At 44.9% G+C, this 16,968-nt stretch overlaps 1 long non-coding RNA gene across 1 annotated transcript; it reads right to left on the reverse strand.

Annotated features, from left to right (window-relative positions):
- Positions 1-8,845: 8,845 nt before the first annotated feature.
- On the reverse strand, positions 8,846-16,304 carry LOC141107499 (uncharacterized). Its single transcript, XR_012235920.1, has 2 exons — positions 16,016-16,304; positions 8,846-9,041 (listed from the first exon to the last, which is right to left on the reverse strand). It is a non-coding gene; the product is annotated as an uncharacterized lncRNA (long non-coding RNA).
- Between the last annotated feature and the right edge of the window lie 664 nt (positions 16,305-16,968).

Raw genomic sequence — 16,968 nt, forward strand, 5'->3', positions numbered from 1 at the left:
AAGACAAGCCTGCCTGTCAGTAAGAAGATAACAGAAACGGATCTAGCTGAACACTGTGAGCAGGACGCACCCCACTAGCTTGTAGGTTTAGCTGAACACTGTGAGGTGGACGCACCCCACTAACTTGTAGGTTTAGCTGAACACTGTGAGCAGGACGCACCCCACTAACTTGTAGGTTTAGCAGAACACTGTGAGCAGGACGCACTGCACTAACTGTAAATAGTCTAGCTGCCTGACTGTGGTACTAATAGGATCAAAAGAACACCAGTAATTTTCTTCAGGTAGCTGTAAATACTGTAACAAGACAAGCCTGCCTGTCAGTAAGAAGATAACAGGAACGGATCTAGCTGAACAGTGTGTGCAGGACGCACTGCACTAAATGTAAATAGTTTAACTGCCTGACTGTGGTACTAATAGGATCAAAAGAACATCAGTAATTTTCTTCAAAATACTGTAACAAGACAAGCCTGCCTGTCAGTAGGAATATAACAGGAACGGATCTAGCTGAACACTGTGAGCAGGACGCACTGCACTAAATGTAAATAGTCTAGAAGATAACAGGAACGGATCTAGCTAAACTGAATACAGTGTATATATATATATATATATATATATATGCAACACCTGGGATGCATATATATACACAATACACTTTAAGTGCAGCTAACTGACTGACTGTCCTGCCTAATCTAGCTAACTCAAATGAAATGACACTGTCTCTCTCTCTCTCTCTAAGCACACCGGAACACACTGCACAGGGCCGCCGTGCAGGCGGCCTTATATAGTGTGGGGCGTGTACTAAATCCCCTGAGCCATAATTGGCCAAAGCCTCCTTTGGCTTTGGCCAATTATGGCTCTCTGTTAAGGCGGCACTGTGATTGGCCAAGCATGCGGGTCATAGTGCATGCTTGGCCAATCATCAGCAAGCAATGCACTGCAATGCTGCAGTGAATTATGGGCCGTGACGCGCCACACGAATTTGGCGCGAACGGCCCATATCGTTCGCAATTCGGCGAACGATCGAACAGCCGATGTTCGAGTCGAACATGGGTTCGACTCGAACACGAAGCTCATCCCTAGTCCTGAGTATAAACACTGCAGTTTTTCGTTACTGAAGCCCCCCTGATTCCCTCGTGAAGACTGAGAAGAATAAATTCAATACCTTCACCATCTCCCCATCCTTTGTAACCAGAGGTCCTTCCTCATTCTTTATGGGGCCAATATGGTCTGTCCTCCCTTTTTTACTGTTTACATACTTAACCACTTCAGCCCCAGAAGAATTTACCCTCTTTCTGACCAGAGCACTTTTTGTGATTCGGCACTGTGTCACTTTAACTGACAATTGCGCGGTCGTGCGACGTGGCTTCCAAACAAAATTGACATCCTTTTTTTCCCACAAATAGAGCTTTCTTTTGGTACGACACTAATAATCAACAAGACAATACAGAGGTATTCACAGACCCACGTGCACTCGCAGACCCACATGCACTCGCAGACCCACGTGCACACACACAATACATAAGTACTAACGATCCACACTACTCAGACAACACTCAGGTACTCACAATACACAGGTACACACTCACCCTACACAGGTACTTGACCCCTGTTATAACCTCTTGTTTTCAAATCTATTGAGGGCATGTGTCAGGAGAAGGGCGCTCACTCGTCACTGGGCTGCATGCTCAGATAAGGGCCTGGTATGGATTCTAGGGGGACCCCACACCATTTTTTTAAATTTTAATTAAAAAATGTGGGGTTCCTCTTAAAATCCATACCAGACCCAAAGGGCCTGCTATGGACTGGGAACCCCACACTGAATTTTCTACTGCCGGCACTCTTTCTTTACATTTCAGCTCTCAGTGGGGAAACCTGCTGACAGATGATGAGTCATCGGTTGTTAAGGACATGGCGGCCGGCCCGCTGCTAAACAACCGGCTATTCTTCCCACAGAGTTTCAATCGGTCAATTATTTTTTGACTGATTCGAATCATTACAATAATTTGAAATTTGTTAGAAAATTTATAAAATTAATGAAATTAAACAAAAACTAAATTTAACTAATTCCAAAACAAAACAATGAAACGAAATTAGCAACATAGTAAATCTATCCAAAATGAAACAAAACAAATGTTTCTGTTCTGCACATGTCTAGTAATAAACTGTGCATATAAACGTTAACTGTAGTGTTAATAAGGATACTGTAACTGTTCTAGAGTGCATTCTCAAAGAATGGCTAAGTCCTGTGTCATGTCCCCTGAAAGGTAACTCTAAACTAAACGATGTGCACGGGTCTCGGGAACTGTGAATGGACAGTCTTTAGTCCTAATTGTTCAGCCGCTAACATTTGGGCCTAAAGGTACCGCTGGCGTGCATGAAAACAGTCACAATAAGGCCTGCAGGCAGTATATATTTATAAATCAACTGTGTAGTCAGTTCCTAAGGGCTCAGTCTGTAGTGGCAACCATCATGGCGGCAGGACCCTCTCAGGACACAACAGTAGTGGTCCTTCCAGTTAGATGTCCATTCACTCTGGGTTACCTGGGCTACTCCAATCCTCAGCACAGCAATGGGCTTTCCAGTGGCTCATTCTCTCTCTCTCTCTCTCTCTCTCTCTCTCTGTCCTCTAGTCAAACAACACGGGGTCAGAGGTACTCTTGCTCACTGTCAATTGCCCAGGAAAAGTTCCTAGTCTTCCTCTGATGCAGGGCTTTCTGGGCACTGTAGCTCAAACCCTATTTGTTTCCCTTGTGCAGCGCTCCTTAATGATTACAAAAACCTTTGAACCGATGCACCATCAAGTTTACTTGCAACTGATTGGGTTGAGACCACTACTGCCAAGAGGGTGCGGGAACAAGTGGGGGAATCTGCACACAGAGCCACTGCTGCAACCTCTGTCCCTCTCTGCAGTGGCTGCGGTGGAGGGGGGCAAGCAGGGAAGCGAGAAGACACATACAGCACAGACCCCTCAGCAGCCCATCCACTCAGACACATCACCCCGCAAGGGGGATTTTGAAGGAGAAGTGCGGGCACCAAGGCACACAACCTGCTCCTCCCACCGTTACATATAGACTGTGCATACATGGCAACAATAGACACCATGAAACGACATGTTCAATGCACATCTTTTACTGATTTACTTCATATGCTGCTTCTTCCTCTCACACTCCTTCCCTGCTGTACAGAGATTGCAAGAGGCTGATACCAGGTCACACACGGAACTTATACTGTAGAATATTAAAACAAAATATGTATTAATGATTACACAGATCCATTACATTGTGCCTGTTATATTGTCTAGATTTCAGATTGCACACAAGGGAATTCAGCTGCAGTGTATCCCCTGTCACTTTAGTCAGGGACGTCTATAAGGCAGGGCAAAAAGGGCAGCTGCCCAGGGCCCCATCATTGTTGTGGGGCCCAAAGCAGCTGCATCATACTTGTCAACTATCCCAGTTTAAATTCCCTTGTCCCTTGAAATTTTAGTCCCCTGCTGTGTCCTGATATCTCAGTGTAAAGTTCTGTTACTAATGCTGCCCAGCTCTGCCCTATTGCCATGTACAGATGACTCACCTGCAGACCCTGTGTTTACATCGAAATAACTTGCATTGATATGTAAATAGTGGCAGCAATAATATGTAACTAGAGGCGGCATTCATATGTATATCGTGCCTCCCTGAGGTCATATCCACCATCACTTCTGCTGAATGCTGCCCACTGGGGAGGTAAGGGGGCGTGCTGGAAAGTTTTGCCTACAGCTGTGGTCATTAAGCCTAACATCAGCCTGTTTTGCAAAGGTAAACAAATTGGAGTTGGAACCCTTTTTCAAAATAACATGGTGCTACAGCACCTTGAATTTTGGGGCATGTGAATACACACATCTCAGCTGATGCGTTAAGGTGTAATTAACAATTAATGGCACTGCTGTGTATCTGCTAAAGGGCAGCACGTCTCTGTGGTGTCAGGAAAGCGATTTTACATGCATTCCTGACACACACAAATGTGAACGCAGGCTAAATGTCTCAGTTACATTGATGGTCAGTGTAAATCTTCTCATTACATCGGGGCTTGGTGTACAATCCTTTCATTCACACTAGTGTGGCTAGTGGCCAGTGTAAAGTCCCCCTTACATTGGTGGTCAGTGTAAATTCCTCCTTACATTGGTGGTTACTGTGAATGCTTGGAATCCTGCCTTACATTGGTGGTCCATGTAGAAGCCCACTTTAAATTGGTGGTGAGTGTAAATCCCCTTTATTGGTGTTTACATTGGTTGTCAGTGTAAATTCTTGATCAGTGTACATTTCTCTTTATATTGGTGGTAAGTGCAGAATTGCCCTTACACTGGAGGTCAGTGTAATTCCCCTTTTATATTGGTGGTTGGTGTAAAAGTGTCACCTTCCATTGGTGGTCAGTACAAATCTCCTTGACAATGGTTGTCAATTTGTCAATGTAAATTCCCCCTTACATGGGGGTCATTGTATATTCCCCCCTACACTGGTGGTTGGTGTAAATGCTCCTATTACATTGGTGTCAGTGTAGAAATCCCTCTTTATATCGGTGGGTGGTGTAAAATTCCCTGTTACATGGTGGTCAGTGCAAATTTCCCCTCACGTTGGTGGTCAGTGTAAATCCCCCCTCACAATGCCAAAGATTTCCAGCTTTGCTCTACATGATTCAGAATTTGCCACAGTGTACTGCCTCCTAAGTTATTCCACCCCACCACTGACACTGATCCCATCAACCCCCAGCATTGCCACTGATCCCAGGAGTCCTAGGATTCCTAGGAGTTTTCTGTCTATTGATGGGTCCCCTCACCTTCCCAGGTCATGGTGTGCAGGCAGTGAGGAGATGATGTGCTGTAACCTTTAGCAACCAATAAGGGAGCAGTAATGATGTGCACTAACCTCTTACAACCAATCATTGAGCGGTAAGGGTATGCAGTAACCTCAGGCAACCGATCAGTAAGCAGTAATAACCTGCGGTATCCTCTAGCAACCAATTAGTGAGTGGTATGGATGTCCAGTAAAGTCTAGCAACCAATCAGTGAGTAGTAATGATGTAAACTCTAGCAACCAATCAACAAGTAGTCATGCGCTGTAACCTCTAGCAAATAATCAGTGAGCCATAATGTGTGCTGTAACCTCTAGCAGCCACTCAGTGAGCGGTAATGATACACTGTAACCTCTGGCAACCAATTGCAATTGCTGCCTGATCTAATTCAGGAAACTGATTTTGAGTCTAGCTGCTATTTAGTGTATGTCTCAGAGCAGATGGAGAGCAAGATTATATGGAAGGGGGCCCAAGAAAATGTTTGCCCAGGGTCAAACAATATTAACGACGGCCCTGATTGGGGATACCGCTACTGAGTGGAGCCCAGGGCTGGAACTGGGCTGGAAGATCTGCGGGACCCCGGCACTTACATCAACTTCACAGGATGGTCCCGCGGAATCCGGGACGTTTGGGAGATATGCAAAAACTGCTGATCTACTGATATTTTCACTTACAACCATCTCTAGGGTTTACAGAAAAAGAGAAAGCCCTGGTCTCTGGGACTCCAGCCCAGATCTGCGGGACCGCGGTACTTACTTCAAATTCACAGGATGGTCCAGCGGAATCCGGGACGGTTGGGAGGTATGCAAAAACTGCTGATTTACTGGGATTTTCACATACAACCATCTCTAGGGTTTACAGAAAAAAGAGAAGTGAGTGGGAGTTGTGTAAACGAATATGCAGGGGCGGATCCAGAGTCTAGTCTCGGGAGGGGAACTGCCAGAAAATAAGGTGTTGCTTACAGAACTGTATTTAACATATCATACAGTCCTAACCTTGTTTTAAAACAGTGACACTGTTTTAAAGTGTTACATGCATCCCCATGCCGTTATCTCATTTATTTGTATTCTGACACATGGCTGCACTGAGACAGCCGATATGTCCCAATCTGACATGCTTGTGTGGGTCCCTGAACGCACCCTACATACATTCTAGGACCCACACCCGCACACATTACATATTACATATTAATCCGCCTGAGCGGGGGATTAAAAACAAAAAGTCTATACATGCTACAGCTTCCTGGGTCCCTCTAAATGAACTGATAGGGCCCAGGGAATATATTTTAGGCCATCTGGGAGCCGCAAGGAGCCGGGGGAAGCAGAAATAAAGTCCTTTAGATGATGCCTCTCTAAACCTAAATCTGGTGAGGTGGTGGAGGGAGGGAGCCTCAGAGTCAGTGATATTTTCTCTGGGGGGGGATTGCCCAGTTGCCCCCCCCCACTGGATCTGCCCCTGGGAATATGCCTTGTTGATGTCAGATGTCAGAGGAGAATGGGCAGACTGGTTCACGATGATAGAAAGGCAACAGTAACTCAAATAACCACTCGTTACATCCAAGGTATGCAGAATACCATCTCTGAATGCACAACACATCGAACCTTGAAGCAGATGGCCTACAGCAGCAGAAGACCACACCGGGTGCCAATCCTGTCAGCTAAGAACAGGAAACTACAATTTCCTGCTATAAAGTTACAATTTGCACAGGCTCACCAAAATTAGACAATAGAAGATTGGAAAAACGTTGTCTGGTCTGATGAGTCTTGATTTCAGCTGCAACATTCAGATGGTCGGGTCAGAATTTGGCATAAACAACATGAAAGCATGGATCCATCCTGCCTTGTATCACCGGTTCAGACTGAGTGTGTCAGTGTAATGGTGTGGGGGATATTTTCTTTGCACACTTTGGGTACCTTAGTACCAATTGAGCATCGTTTAAATGCCACGGCCTACCTGAGTATTTTTGCTGACCATGTCCATCCCTTTATGACTACAGTGTACCCATCTTCTGATGGCTCCTTCCAGCAGGATAATGCACCATGTCACAAATCTCAAATCATCTCACCACTGGTTTCTTGATACATGACAATCATGAATCAGAACCTCCTTCCACTTGCTGGTGAACCCTCTAGTGAAAACGAAAGATTTACAACGTATATATGGAGGAATAAGGACCTTCTTTCCTCTTGCTGGTGATCCCTCTAGTGCCTTGGTGCCCAACCTACATGATGAATGCCCCTTGGACCTCAGCAGTCTGTAGTGGGAATATTGATTAGGGTAATAGCATTGATCTCTACTAGCCTCATAATTAAACATGTTCCCAGTTTCATATTGTCTTCTGCAGCATATCCCCGGCCAACTATGTATCCTGTCCTCACTCTCTGACCTCATTTCCTCTATTAGGTCTGCAGTTTCTGACAGTCCCCTCAAGCATTACATATACCGTACCCTATGAGCAGTCTTTTGGTGGTGTCAGGGGCCGCATTTGAGGCCCCCTTTAGCTCATAATTTGATAACCACTGTAGGTGAGGGAGAGAGGAGCTGGGCCATCACAGACATTAATTAGACACTTCCAGAAGAGGACCTGAAAGGAAGGAGGGGGCTGTGCCTAAGAACTAAGTCTCCTAGAAATTTTAGAGGCATGCTGCAAGTGAATAAAAACAATTTATGGAAAGAAATGCTGTAAACATTTAAAATACTTAACTTTTTGTCCTTTTACCTGCAAATTTTAGTTGGCGACATGATCTCTTTAGGAAGCCTTCGATGAGGAATTGGATGATGGAGTCTCTTTGTATATGTCAGGGCATTAAAGTGGTAATAAACCAAAAAACAAAAATTAAATACAATGCAGATTACCAATACGTAGATGGGGCGGCTGCATTCGTTTTCTTTTTTTTAGGCTTTTTCTTTTATTTTTACCTGGTGATCCAGTCAGTGAGTCTGTTACCTGGTTAGGTTCCTTTACCAGCAAAACTGACAGTTACAGGGATGAGACAAACCATTTAACACTGACAGGGATGCTTACAATAGTCAGCTTTTTTTTATTTAGGTAAAGCCTTTATCACAAAAAGGAGAAAAGGGTTGCTGTAACTGCTAAAAAGTATTAGCTGGAGTTTAGCTTTACTATGTTAGTCAAGTCTATCTAAATCTGCTACTACACCTAACAATCCTCTCCCTCTAGACTGACAATGCTGCTGTCCAAAGGTGTCAATTCATTCAGTTTGTTTTGTTGTGATTAGCTGTGATTGGCCCAGTCTGTACCATGTGATCACTGTGACCAATCACAGATAGCAACACAATTGTACACAATGGATGGCTTGAAAGGAAACCATCCGTTGTTTACAACTGTCATATGATCTGCTGTGATTGGTTACAGTGGTTACATGGTACCGGCAGCGGGCCGGTACAGTGATTAGTCATGGGCTGTGTCTGGTGGACACGGCCGGTGACAGATCGTACAGCAGCTCAGCCCCGCGGATGCACGCCAGGCGCGATCTGGGAGGACATCATATGACGTCCACCCGGAGGGACAAGAGGCGGCCCCAGTGTCATTCTGTCACAGGCCAGGTGGCAACCAGTTAATGAGGTATTCTCTGATTGGGTGAGGTGGAGAGGTGGGGTATTGATGTCACAATCTCCACATTGTCCAATCAGAGAATGCCTGGTATTCATTATAAAATACAGGGCTTTCTCTGAATAGTGGCAGTGCTGACTGGTTAACCCCTGTGGTTACTATGTAGGGCAGCTGCTTGGCATTGGATCTGGAAGACTGTTGCCATCACTATAGTAGCATCGACTAGTACAGTCATTTTCAGCATACACAGGGATCACTCGGGTATGTGATATCCATATTTACATTGTGCCAAGCTGGACCAATGTAAGTATGCAAGAAAAATCAGATGCCCTTTAACATGCAATCATCTTGAGCCCTGCAAAGTTACTCCTCAAGTTTAAAGTGATTGTAAAGTCAGAAGGTTTTTTTTTATCTTAATGCATTAAGAATGACAAAAATATCTTGTAGATGTTAATGAGATGCATTTATTAAAACATTTACACAGATATTTATATTCAGTGATCCCAGCACTACAGGTCATAGAATTTAGGAATGTCATCTCCAGTTATGACAATCTGCTTTGTTCCGTTCTTTGTTACAGTCACTAGATGAATGATCCCTCCGCTGGAACCGTCTCGGCTCATGGCCAGCGACAGAGCTGGGAGGAAAGAAAAACAGCATAGAAATATATAAATATTAATATAGAAACTGCATCCAGGACTGGAGGGAGAGTAAGAAAAAAAGTCTGGCAACCAAAGGCACTAAGTTACTGCAGTCGAAGCTCAGACTGAGCTGAGGGCTCTCCCTGCTCCCATGTGACATTGCTGAGCCAATCACCAAGCACTGGCATTGCCATGTGCTAATACATATTCAAAAGTACAGGGTATTTTCTTTGCTTCAAACAGCTGAACAGGATTTCTCTAAGGACAACCACTGACATTACAGATCCATCCAGTCTCAGGCTGCTGATAGCTCAATAAGCATACACACTGTGCTTGGCTATGAGTATGGTAGGTGCAGTCTTTTCATATAGGACAACACAGAGGGTTAACTACAACCTTTAGGGCTCTAGAACAAGAAACCATGAAGGGCCCCCTGACCCTGTCCTGGGGCCCTTTCTCATGTTCTCCAGCAGGCTCCCTTCCTGCCATCTTTGGGCCCCCACATGGTGGCGGAACGCCAAGGCCCAGTCACAAATTTGACCTTTGTGACCCTGGTAGTACTGCCACTGAGATTATTATTACTAGGTGCATTTTGGAGGATGTAAAGGGCACTCTGGAGGATATAAGGGGGCACTCTGGAGGTACCTCCAGAATGACCCCTTACATCCTTCTCCAGAATACCTCCTTGGTTCCTTCAGAGTGCTCCCTTACAGCATCCAGAGTGTCCCCTTAGTGCCTCCAGAGTGCCCCCTTAGTACCCACAGAGTGTCCCCTTACATTATCCAGAGTGCCCCCAGGGTGCCCCCTACATCATCCAGAGAGCCCACTTATTAAATCCTTCTCCAGAGCTTAATCTGAATCTGCAATTAATGCTGTCAGTATGAGCAATGTAAAAGAATAACCATACTAGCATTTGCCTGGCTTGGGATGTTACTGAAGGCCTCTAGGTCTTTTCTGTTTTTGGGCCTTTGCTTGAGGAACTACACGGAAAAGCACTATCCCAGTGAAAAGTGTTCTAAACCTATTGGAGTATCCCACAGCTTCCTATGCCCTATCCAAGTTATTCAGCAATAAATCTCAAACCCCTAGACTGTTCACTGAGCCAGAAGAGTGACTGGCTGCTATCACCCTAAATTGGGAAAAGGATCTGGGACAAATCAGCGGCATTTTCGGGATGAGCGCTACTTAGGCCTCATGCACACAGGGCTTGCAAAGCCATTACCAACGCCAGGAAAAAGCGGCTCTAAAAATATGCTTTTAGTAGCTTTTTGCATTGACGTTAATGCACATTTGGCCATGCTAGCTTCTAGCAGCGTATCACTGCCTCTATTCAAAATCCATGGTTCCCTATCAGAGCCCATTGATTTGAATTGTGCGCTGAGGATCTTGAAGGGAAACCACCGCCAAAAGCCCAAGGGCATACCAGACCCTTTGGTCTGGTATGAATTTTATGGGTAACCCCCACACAAAAAAAATGTGTGGAGTTCCCCCGAAAATCCATATCAGACCCTTATCCGAGCATGCAGCCCGCTAGGCCAGTAAAGGGAGGGATGAGCGAGCGCCCCTCCCCCGGACCATACCAGGCCACATTCCCTCAACATGGGGGGGTGGATGCTTTAACAAGGGGGCCCTCGGATACCAGCCCCCCACCCTATGTAAGTGAATATGGGGTACAGTGTACCTCTACCCATTCAACCAAAAAAAGTGCCAAAAATAAAAATAGCACACAGGTTTTTGATAAATTTATTAAAGCAGCTTTGGCGTCTCTTCTCCTTCCGATTTGTTCTCCCTCCGGCGATGTCATCATCCTCCCATTCTTCTTCCTCTGTGATGTCTTCTTCCGCCGCCGGTTTTCTTCTCTCTGCTGTCTCCTCCAGCCACCAGTTCTCCCCTTTCCTCTGTCTTCTCCCCTCTCCGCTGTCTTCTCCCTCTGCCGGGTCTCCTCTCTCTGCTGTCTTCTCCCTCTGTTCTTCCTCTGATGTTATCTCAACGCTATCTCCCGCTGTAATGCTGGGTCCGCCATGTGCCATTTCTTATATAGCCATGGGGCATGGCCACCTGGGTGGGGCTTCCAGATGGCATTACCGGATGGCCCCACCCCATGGCTATGTAAGTAATGGCACACGGTGGACCCGGCATTACAGCGGGAGACAGCGTTGAGACAACATCGGAGGAAGAACAGAGGGAGATGACAGCGGAGAGAGGAGCCCCGGCAGAGGGAGAAGACAGAGGAATAAGACAGCGGAGGAGGGAGAAGAGCCAGAGAGAGGGGAGAAGACATCAGCGGAGGAGAGAGAAGAGCCGGAGAGGGGAGAAGACATCAGCAGAGGAGGGAGAAGAGCCAGAGAGGGGAGAAGATACATCGGAGCTGCTTTAACCACTGGGCACTTAAACCCCCTTAATAACCAGACCAATTTTCAGCTTTTGGTGCTCTCACATTTTGAATGACAATTACTCAGTCATGCAACACTGTATCTATATGAAATTTTTGTCCTTTTTTTCACACAAATAGAGCTTTCTTTTGGTTGTATTTAATCACCGCTGGGTTCTTTATTTTTTGCGCTATAAAAGAAAAAAGACCGAAAAATCTGTAAAAAAAATACATTTTCTTTGTTTCTGTTATAAAATTTTGAAAATTAGTAATTTTTCTTCATATATTTTAGCCAAAATTTATACCGTTACATATCTTTGGTAAAAATAACCCAAATTAGTGTATATTATTTGGTCTTTGTGAAAGTTATAGCGTCCACAAGCTATGGTGCCAATATCTGAAAATTGATCACACCTGAAGTTTCTTGAGACCCTAACATGCCAGAAAAGTACAAATACCCCCCAAATGACCCCTTTTTGGAAAGAAGACATTCCAAGGTATTTAGAAAGATGCATGGTGAGTTTTTTGAAGTTGTCATTTTTTCCCACAATTCTTAGCAAAATCAAGTTTTTTTGTTTTGTTTTTTTTTCACAAAATTGTCATATTAGCAGGTTATTTCTCACACACAGCATATGCATACCACAAATTACACCCCAAAACACATTCTGCTATTACTCCTGAGTACGGCAATACCACATGTGTGAGACTTTTACACAGCGTGGTCACATACAGAGGCCCAACATGCAGGGAGCACCTTCAGGCGTTCTGGAGCACCCAGGCCAATGCTGACATTTCTCTCCTACATGTAAAAATCATCATTTATTTGCTAGAAAATTACATAGAACCCCAAAACATTATATATTTTTTTTATCAAAGACCCTAGAGAATATAATAGTGGTCATTGCAACTTTTTATCTCGCACGATATTTGCACAGCAATTTTTTACTGGTTACCAATTTTGAGTTACAGAGGAGGTCTAGAGCCAAAATTATTGCTCTCGCTCTACCGATCGCAGCGATACCTCACATGTGTGGTTTGAACACCGTTTTCATATGTGGGCGGGACTTACGTATGCATTCGCTTCTACATGCGAGCACATGGACAGGGGCGCTTTAAATATTTTTTTTTTTTATTGTTCATTTTACTTTATTTATTTTAGTTTGACACGTTTTTCCCCCCCAAATTTTTTTTTGATCACTTTTATTCCTATTACAAGGAATGTAAACATCCCTTGTAATAGGAATATGGCATGACAGGTCCTCTTTACAGTGAGATATGGGGTCAATAAGACCCCACATCTCACCTCTAGGCTGTGCCTGAAATAATAAAAAAAAAAGATCCTGTCTTCGATCGTAGCGGTGAGTCGGTAGAAGCACCGGAGGGCGGCGGGAGGGGGGGCGTCCCCTTTCGCCTCCTGTAAGAATGATCAAGCAGTGGAACAGCCGCTATGATCATTCTTATGGTGTAGGGAATCGCCGGCTGAAAAAGCTGATATCTGAATGATGCCTGTAGCTGCAACCATCATTCAGATATCCCCACACAAAGTCAAGGACGTCGTATGACGGAAGGCGGAAAGTGGTTAAAATGCTTTTTTTTTTTAACACAAAGTTGTCCATTTATACAATATTTCTAACACATAGCATGTACATACCAAAAATGACACCCCAAAATAGATTCTCCTACTCCTCTGAGTACGGCGATACCACATGTGTGAGACTTCCACAGCCTGGCCACATACAGAGGCTGGGTATGGCTGAGCATGGCTGGGTATGGCTGAGCATGGCCGAGTATGGCTGAGCATGGCTGGGTATTGCAGAGTATCACCGAGTATGACTGGGTATGGCAGAGTATGGCTGGGTATCAACGAGTATTGCAGAGTATGGCTGGGTATTGCGGGGTATTGCAGAGTATGGCTGGGTATGGCAGAGTATTGCGGGTTATGGCAGACTATTGCAGATTTTTGCGGGGTATTGCAGAGCATGGCTGGGTATGGAAGAGTATTGCAGAGTATGGCTGTGTATCACTGAGTATTGCAGAGTATGGCTGGGTATTGCAGGGTATTGTGGGAAATTTCGGGGTATTGCAGGGTATGGCAGAGTATTGCAGGGTATTTTGGGGTATTGCAGAGTATTGTGGGGTATTGCAGGGTATTGCAGGGTATGGCAGAGTATTGTGGGGTATGGCAGAGTATTGCGGGGTATTGCAGGGTATGGCAGAGTATTGCGGGGTATTGCAGGGTATGGCAGAGTATTGCGGGGTATTTCAGGGCATTGCAGGGTATGGCAGAGTATTGTGGGGTATTGCAGGGTGTGGCAGAGTATTGCGGGGTATTTCGGGGCATTGCAGTGTATGGCAGAGTATTGCGGGGTATTTCGGGGTATTGCAGGGTATGGCAGAATATTGCGGGGTATTTCAGGGTATGGCAGAGTATTGCGGGGTATTTCGGGGCATTGCAGGGTATGGCAGAGTATTGCGGGGTATTTCGGGGCATTGCAGGGTATGGCAGAGTATTGTGGGGTATTTCGGGGCATTGCAGGGTATGGCAGAGTATTGCGGGGTATTTTGGGGCATTGCAGGGTATGGTAGAGTATTGCGGGGTATTTCGGGGCATTGCAGGGTATGGTAGAGTATTGTGGGGCATTGAAGAGCAGTGAGGGATGGCTGAGCATGGATGGATGGCTGGATGTCTCTGTGCAGCGCTGTGGGCACTACAGATGCAGCCCACAATGCTGCAGCCATCCATCAATCCCCCTCTCCGCTCATAGTGTACCGATCGGTACACAGGAGGGGAGGAGAGGAACCGGCGTCATCAGATGATGCCGGTTTGTTTACATGTGATCACGCCGTCATTTGACGGTGCAATCACATGGTAAACGGCCGCGATCAGAGGCCATTTACCGGGATCCGTGATGCGCCGTTCCTTTGGACCTGGCGGTCATGGATGCTCTCGAGTGCACGCCCTAGGGGGCGCTCGAGAGCCGAATTCTGGGAGGACGTCCCTGGATGCCCTCCCAGAGTTAAACAACCGCGCTGTAGCCGTCATTTGGCTATGGGCCGGTTGGTAAATGGTTAATAAAGGACTTAAAAACCTGTGTACTGTTTTTATTCATTTTTGATACCTTTTTGGGTGAATGGGTAGGGGTACAATGTACACCTTACTTATTCACATATGGTGGGGGCCGGGATCTGGGGGCCCCCTTCTTAAAGTGGACTTCCAGATTCCGATAAGCCGCCCGCCCGCAGACGCCCACAACCAACGGCCATAGTTGTGGGGATTAGTCCCTTATCCCTATCAACATGAGGACAAGGTGCTTTGGAGTGGGGGGCACAGAGCCCAACCTGCCCCAAAGCACTCACCCCCCATGTTGACGGCATGCTCCCTGTGTGCATGAGGCCTTAACCTCCCTGGCGGTATTCCCGAGTCTGGCTCGGGGTGGATTTTTCATACCAAAAGCGGTATCCCCGAGCCAGACTCAGGCTTGCATCGCAGGATCCAGGAAGAGTTTACTTACCTTGTCCCCTGGATCCTGCGATGTCTCCCCGCTGTGATCGGCGAGCCGCTGTGTCTCTCTTGATTCACAGTGCTGAGCTCCGTTCCCTGCGAGCGTTGTGACGCACGGGGACGGAGTTCGGCGGTAAATTCAAATAGTGAAACACACAGTACAGATACAGCATACTGTAATCTTACAGTTTACAGTACTGTATCAAATAACTACACATCCCCTTTGTCCCTAGTGGTCTGTCCAGTGTCCTGCATGCAGTTTTATATATATAAAACTGTTCTTTCTGCCAGGAAACTGGAGATTGTCCATAGCAACCAAAACTGTCTCTTTACATCAAAAGTGGCTTTAGACCAGCTAGAAAAAAGCGATAATAAATTATAATCACTTGCAGAATTGAGCGATAGTGATTTGTGGGGAAATCCGTCATCAAACACTAAAAGTAACAAAAGCTACAATTCTGCAACTGAGCAAATTTCAGTGTTTTTGATTTGATTACATTATTATATAATTTTTATTATTATTATATTATTATTTGTTATAATTATTTATAGTTATTTATTATATTATAATTTTTTATTTCGTTTTTCAAACTTTATCATACCCGGGATGTCTACTAGACTCTTGTTTGGACAGATTTAAGTGAGTTATTCCTAAGAATTACAGGCCTACAATATAAAACGCCAAATTTCTGTGCAAAATAATGGTACCGCTTTCAGCACCTAAAATCTGAAATAATCATACCGCCAGGGAGGTTAAGTATGGTGAGCCTGTGTTTACTTCACTTTAAATAATCAAACATGTGTGAAGGGAAATAAAAAACACAGGATTTTTGCTAGAACATGAGTGGTTTGTTGACATGAAAACAGCACCATCTTATTTACTAAGCTCAGTGAACATTCACTTTGCTAAGCAACCAGTCTCTCTGACTTTCATAAATCAAGTCCAGTATCTGCTATAGAACAGGACGGCAGACATTTTATGACACGGACAAATAATATCCTAACAGACCCTCAAAAGCTAATTACTACAGCAAGGCACACATTCCATCCAAATCCTCAATGTATTCCCATTGTAAAGGCCCACCAGAGCCCCTTACCATGGACAGCGAACCTCTCAGACTCTTCTTTAGTCATTCCAGGCTTGAAAACAGAGTCCACATAACCATATATATATAGGAACTGCCAGATCCTCCGATGGCAAAAGGCTGCCGGGTTATCCTCCCACCCAATGTCCCATAAACCTGTTCAGGAGAGATGGATAAAGTGTACATTTGAGTCATGGCACTCAGGGTTTGCATAATTTGTTACCATATACAATTATTGAATATAAATGTATTTAAAATAATGTAATACAGCATGCAAATATATTAATCATTTTAAAAAGAACAAGCCACAGGTGGGCTTAACCAATAGATAATAAACAAAAAATGTGTAGCGCTATTAAGACAAGATACCTTAAACTGATAAGTTAAAAAGGCCTATACCCAAAGTGTAATATACACCAATAAAGGTAGCACATATAAAATCAAACTGGGAATAAATGTGTCAAATGGACAGTCAGTGAGTTGGAACTGGATGGGTCACTACCCAAAACGTGAGGTGAGGAGCGCCTTCACCAGCATACAGCAGAAAAAGTCTCAGAGGTTGATATTCTGCAGCCACTTAAAAAGTCTCATCAATAAATAGGATGTTCCATCTATGAACCACACTATTTACCACTGTGTCTTCAGAAACATGCAGTGCGCTTAGATGTAATAGATGGGGGCTTACCGAAGGGTTTGAACCCAAAAACAGCATATACTGTTAGGGTCAAACCGACTTTTATTGCACCCTGGCAATGGTGAGAAGATCTTGGCAGCCTGGAGATATTGAGCGGGGCTGTTCTAATGATGCATCTTCTCCATAGGTATTACTGGATCTCTCCACGCAGGGTTCATAAAAGGCACAAAAAGGGACTACATAGTGTGATACCGTAGACACCGTATTTATTAAAATAAAAAGAAATACACTTACATGATGAAGTAAATAAAAAGCGCTTGTACGTAAAAGG

Source organism: Aquarana catesbeiana, linkage group LG09 (assembly GCF_042186555.1).
Source record: "Aquarana catesbeiana isolate 2022-GZ linkage group LG09, ASM4218655v1, whole genome shotgun sequence".
Lineage (NCBI taxonomy): Eukaryota > Metazoa > Chordata > Amphibia > Anura > Ranidae > Aquarana > Aquarana catesbeiana.